This window comes from Gavialis gangeticus, unplaced genomic scaffold, assembly GCF_001723915.1.
Source record: "Gavialis gangeticus isolate Ggan-Ray unplaced genomic scaffold, GavGan_comp1, whole genome shotgun sequence".
NCBI lineage: Eukaryota > Metazoa > Chordata > Crocodylia > Gavialidae > Gavialis > Gavialis gangeticus.
This window is the reverse complement of record NW_017729025.1, coordinates 103746392-103752502: the sequence shown is the minus strand read 5'-3', so window position 1 is coordinate 103752502 and position 6111 is coordinate 103746392. Positions and strand designations below refer to the sequence as shown.

At 42.6% G+C, this 6111-nt stretch overlaps 1 long non-coding RNA gene across 1 annotated transcript in view; it reads right to left on the bottom strand.

Moving 5' to 3' along the window:
* Positions 1-3019: 3019 nt before the first annotated feature.
* LOC109299487 overlaps positions 3020-6111 on the bottom strand; it is a 7890-nt gene continuing 4798 nt past the window's right edge. Inside the window, exon 3 of the long non-coding RNA XR_002097887.1 lies at positions 3020-3031. This is a non-coding gene — a long non-coding RNA (uncharacterized LOC109299487). The remainder of the gene's footprint in view (positions 3032-6111) is intronic.

Here is a 6111-nt window from a genome sequence, read left to right as displayed (position 1 = left end):
ATCAAAGCATAATTATGTTACAACAGAGTAGAACTGCTTGCTGCTAATTACTTTGCATCATGATTACTTTGTTGTTTCTGATTTGTATGCTTAGTTTCTTGCAGCTGTCTAAAGCTGTGAACAACAAGGTCCTAATTTTTCTCCTGATATTTTAGACTCCTCATTTTCTTTTGTCCTTCTGATCTGTCTACAATTTTAAGGTCAGCTCATCTGCAGTGGAAATCAGCACTTATAGACTTGTACTAACACTGGCTAGAGAACTGGGCATCCTTGTCTAGCAGTTCCTGTATGCTTTGTGATTCAGCAATATCCATTTTCTTATAATCACCTTAATCCAAAAACCATAATTCATCTCTTTCCGTTAGAAAAAGAATGCTGATGCCTAACATGACTTCCTTCTCCTGATGCCGTCACACTTCCTTCTCTCCCCTCCCATGTCCCTTCCCTCCCCTCCCCCACACTCCTTCCCATCTACAGACTTACCTTCAGGGCTCTGCTGTCCATGCCACCAAGTTATGCTCCTGTTAATTGGCTATCAGATTGCTATTGGCCAGTATGCCTGGTGAATAATCAACTAACAATATCAGCCAAGAAAATCTCTATTGGTGCGCCCCAACCATTCAGTATTGTGGTGTTGTGTCTTGCAGATTCCAGGGTGCTTTCTATATTAATTAATTTCTCAAGGATTTTACAACTTATGTTTTTCTCCTTTAAAATGTACTGCTGTTCCTGATATGTAAAGATATGTTTAAAAGAAAACCTCACCTGTTCTTATATTTTATCCTCTGAGAGATCCTGTAATTTCACTCAGTTTCTTCCTTCTCCTTAATGTTGCCTGTGACAAATCTTGAAACACATGTATTTTATATACTCCCAGAAATCCCAGGGGATCAGAAATCTCTCTGTCTTCAGAATCTGCTGCTTTTGTTCAAAACACAGAAAAAGTAGTACTATGTCTCTGTGTCTGTTTGGGGAAAGCTGTGGAGAGCCATGTGTGCTCTGTCTGTAAAAGTGATTCTTAAACATTTTAGACTTAGAAAAACTCTTGGAAAATGTCAGCTTTCAGTTTCCACTATTTTTTTGACTACAGAAAAACAATAAAATATTTTTTCTGTTGCAAAGGGCTCAGAAAGACCACAACTGTTCATAATGTTTTTTTCCCACTATGCAGTACCCTGCAGCACTTTTGAAAGGATTTAATGGCACATTGGTAAAGAATCACTGATTTACAAGGTTTAGAAGGACAGAGGCCTCTTTCAGCTGTATGAAGGAATAGAATACCTGCTTTAAATATTCTAATAGGTAAAGGATTTGCCTTCTCCATACCTTATTAGAGTCCTCTTGCTCTTACATTATTTCTTTTTTTTATGATTTTCTATCATCTCAATTTTTCTGCAAGCTCCTTTTCTTTAATTTTACTTTGAAGATTCACTGCTGATTGCAAGTTTCCCTCCACATTTATTTCTAGTTCTGTGACTCTGGAAGGGACCCCACACAATCATTGGGTCCAACCCCCTGCCCAAAGGGCAGGCAGCCAGCAGGAGTCAAATGATGCCAGCAAGATAGGCATCCAAGTGTATCTTGAAAGTGTCCAGAGTAGATGCCTGCATCATCTCTGGGGGGAGTTTATTCCAGGCCCTGGGGACTTGGATGTAAAGAAATTTTTCCTTATGTCCAACCTAAAATGATCTTCCAAGAGGTTGTGACCACTGGACCTAGTCTTCCCATGGGATGCCCTGATGAACAGTCATTCTCCCAGTTCCCAGTGCACACCCCTTATATACTTATAGGCTGCCACCAAGTCACCCCTGAGCCTACTCTGTCCAGACTGAAGAGTGCCATGTCTCTCAGCCTCTCCTCATAAGGCCTGCCTTCTTACGCACTAATCATTCACATGGTTCTCCTCTGGACTCTTTTGAGCTTCTCCACATCCTTTCTGAATTGCATAGCCCAGAACTGGACACAGTATTCCAGCTGTGGTCTTACCAAGGCCGAGTAAAGTGGGAGGATGACTTCCCGGGTCTTGTTTGAGATGCATTGGAAGATGCAGGCCAGAGTTTTGTTTGGTTATAACACACAAATCCAGAACATTTATAAATACAATGAAGAGTACAGGTCCAAGAACAGAGCCCTGGGGGACACCATTGGTTGCAGTGCACCAAGTTGATTTGGTTCCAACAACTATCACTCTCTGGGCCTGTCCATGGAGCCAGTTCCCCAGCCATTGGACTGTGAAATAGTCTAGGCCACAATTCCGCAATTTTTCTATGAGGACATCATGGGACACCAGGTCAAAGGCTTTCTGGAAGTTCAAGAATATGATATCCACCTCTTCTCCTTTGTCCAGGTGATGTGTCATCTGGTAATAGAAGGAGATCAGGTTGGTCAGACGAGATCTACTCACCACAAAGCCGTGTTGGCTATCTCTCAGAATATTCCTTCCATCGGTTAGGATGTTGATAATGTTTTCCTTAATGATTTTTTCAAGGCTTTTTCCAGGGATTGATGTCAAGCTAATTGGCCTGTAGTTCCCTGGATCTTCCATTCTCCCTTTCTTGAAGATAGGTACCACACTGGCCCTCAACTGAAAAATTGTTAGGCACCTCACCTGAGCACTACAAGTTCTAGAATATCCTCGCCATAGGCTATGCTATAATGTCAGCTAGTTCCTTTAGCACTCTTGGGTGCATTTCATCCAGGCTGGCTGATTTGTGGATGTCCAGCCTCTTAAGATGTTCCCTCACAAGATTAGTGGTAATGGTGGGAGCAGGTTTGCCCTTCCCCTGGTGATCCTGCTTTTGTCAGGCAGGGTGATCCCACTGGGCTGATGGAAGACCGATGCAAAGTAGTCATCAAAAAGATTGTTTCTTTCCTGAGTGTCTGTTAGAAGCTACGCCACCTAGTTTACTAAGGGTCCAATGTTACCCTTGTTCTTTTTCTGACTTCCCACATATCTGAAGGACATATTTGAAGAAGGACTTTTTGTTGTCCTTAATTTGAGTCGCCAGTCTGAGCTCTGTTTCAGCCTTGGCTTTCCAAGTTTGCTCCCTACAGGTGTGGGCTAGTGCCTGAGTATTCCTCCGTAGTGATGTTTCCCATCTTCCATCCTTTATAAGCTTTTTCGAGGTGCAGGAGGTCCTTGAGTTCCTTATTGGGCCAAGGGGGTTGCCCAGACCTTTTGCTACTTTTTCTGCAGGTTGGAATGGACTTCCCTTGTGCTTCAAGGATTGCATCTTTGAGGAGCTACCATTCATCACTGACATTCCTCCCTGCCAGATTGTGGTTTCTCAAGGCCTGAACAACTAGCCTCCTAAGCTTGTGGAAGCTGGCCTTTCTAAAGTTGAGGACTTCTGTATTGCTTACTGACTTGCCAGCTTTGTGGTGAATAGAGAAAGTGATCAACTCATGGTCATTGTCTCCCAGCTTCCCCTAGATTCTTAGGACACTGACTAGACCATTGCCTTCGGCCAGTATCAGATACAGCAGCTCCTTGCCCCTTGTTGGTCTCTAGACTTCTTGAAACAAATAACGCTTGTTGTTTCTGCTTTGATTTTATTAAGCTGCACCTCCATAAAGGATTTTAAAGCTCCGATTTCTAAGATTAACTCACCAAAGTCCTCTCTGGTTAAATGAGCTGTTTTGTCCTTCTCTATCTCTGCTCTGCATGTGGTTTCCCCCTGTAAAAATCATCTTTGATACTTTAAATCTCATGAAATGTTCTCAATGAGAATTTTGCAGTGTTTCTTCTGGGGAAGTAACTTTTCAAATTAACCCCTTTGCATAGGGAACAACTTCTACAAACAAGAAAAATGCTTTTTGGGTGTTAAGGGGTTCAGGGATCAGTGATGTTTGTGGATTATGCCATCTCTCCTATGGAGTGTCAGCTGCAGGCAGCCATCTGCTCTGGCGATATCAAGTGACACTTGTCTTGAATTTTAACTTTATTTTCATTATTCTCTGTGGTTCTCAAGGGACATCACACAATTACATTTAATTAATGATTCATTTGAATTCTTCTGATTTTCCCTAATAATTTTACAAAACAACATAAGGAGGGCAGAAGATTAGTAAGAGCTACTTTGCCTTTTCCACCCATATTCTTGTGCTTTACTTAAGCGCTGACAGCCATACAGCTGGCTGTAGAGAATATAGGGAAAGAGTAGAATAATGTAGAGGGTAGGAATGAGGAGATGGCACTGATCTCCTGGATGAGTATAGAGGGAGGTTTGGTATGGGAAGAGGAGCCTACATTAGATACAGATGAGTTAGTGCTCAAAGAGACCTCAAGAGGCTGTCCTAACTCTCTTAGAATCTTTCTGAATATGAATTCTTTTGATTATGTAATTGTTGAAAGACTGTCTGCATGTAGCAGCAAAACTGGGTGGGGGGAGTGAGCAAGTGCCAAGTATAAACAAGCACCAGAATGCCTCCTCCAAAAATGTTTAGTGTGGCAGACAGTCAGCAACCCTGCACTATGAACTCGTAGCCACTGGAGCTGGACAGGCACAGCTCCACACCCAACAGTGTATCTGTGGGGCTGGGGCAAATGGAGAGATCAGAATGGTGCTTCCCCCATGAGTCTTTGCTTCAGCAGGCACAACCATGTATGTGACAACATATCTGGGGCAGTGGGAGTCAACAGGGCACCAGAGGCAACTCTCAAGGAGCTCATACCATGGGACTATTATCTGCTGAGGCAATGCTGCTATAGCAGCAGCAGTGGCAGCCATAACAGATGTTTTTGCTGTAAAGAGAGCCAGGACAGGCAAGACCCCTTTCCTCTTCCCCCCTTCCCCCCCCCCATCTATGGTGGTCTCCCATGCCACCCTGACCTAGGCACTGAAGGAGCTTGTTATGCCTCAGTATATCTGAAATTATAATAGGATATAATCACAAGACATGTATAATTTAGAAAAAAACATACTTTTTCCTCCTCATGGAAGTATCTATTGCCTGTTGAAAACTGGTAGCAAAAGGATATGTAAAAGCTAAACTTTTAACTACAAGTTGGAAGAGAATTCACAACCCACTTGACAAGATATATCTCAGGACTTTAGTTTTTTATTAATGGAAATATGGTTGATTGATGGTTATGAGAAGTTATTTACTGGTTGTTTAGATACTATTTTCTATGTCATATAGCAAGTTACTTTTACTTCTATGATTAAAAGTACTTGGTAAGTTAGATATTAAGCTTTTATGACTACAATAAAAATATGAATTGTATTTATAAATCTCCTTATTGACCAGAAAAAAATATACTAGGGATACAGGAATCATCTTTACATTATTTAATCCAAGGGTGTTAAAACTTATTTGATCTGAAGTTTTGGACCAGAGTGTGGAGGAGTGTTATCTGGCCTGCAGGATTTCTTGCAGAGCTAGAAATTTGGCAGCACTTCAGGTCAGAAGACTCCATAAGTATCATGCCAGGACACGGGCAGCCAGGTCTTGGGCCACTGTCTAGGGCTGGGATGGGTAAGCAGAATACAAGATCAAACAAGTTAAGGAAGTCAAGAAGTCAATCCAAGAGCAGAATGCAGGGACAAGCAAAGTCAAGAAGTTAGGAGGTCATACAGAGGGCAAAGCCAAGGAACAGCAAAGCAGTTTTGGGTCAGGTTGCCTTGCTGCCCTGACACTTCCTGTTACAGGTCAAGGGTTTATATGGGAGAAGTGAAGGCTCAGCTGTCCCTGGCTGGCCACTTTGGTGACAGGGAATAGGCTGACCACTTTGGTGACAGGGAATAGGCAGATTCTTAGTTTAGGCACTGTATTTATGACCAAGATACCTTGTTCCAAGCAGACCCAAAACCCTCAGATCAACCATGACCTCTCCATTCGATAATAGGTGAATTTTACTGATACACGGTGATACCAGATAAAAATAATGCAAACAATTCTATATCTACCAGGCCTCAGGTTCACAGAGTCAAAGTACATCTGGCCAGTACACAAGCTTCACTCTGAGGTTCTCTCTTGAATGTCAAATGTCAGCAGCTTGGAGATTGGAGGCTGAGGCACAGTCCCCCAGATGGGATGGGTGAGATGGACTTTTGGTGTGCCCTCTATTCATGCTGGCCTTAGGTTCTCCTCTCAAGGACCCTTTACTGC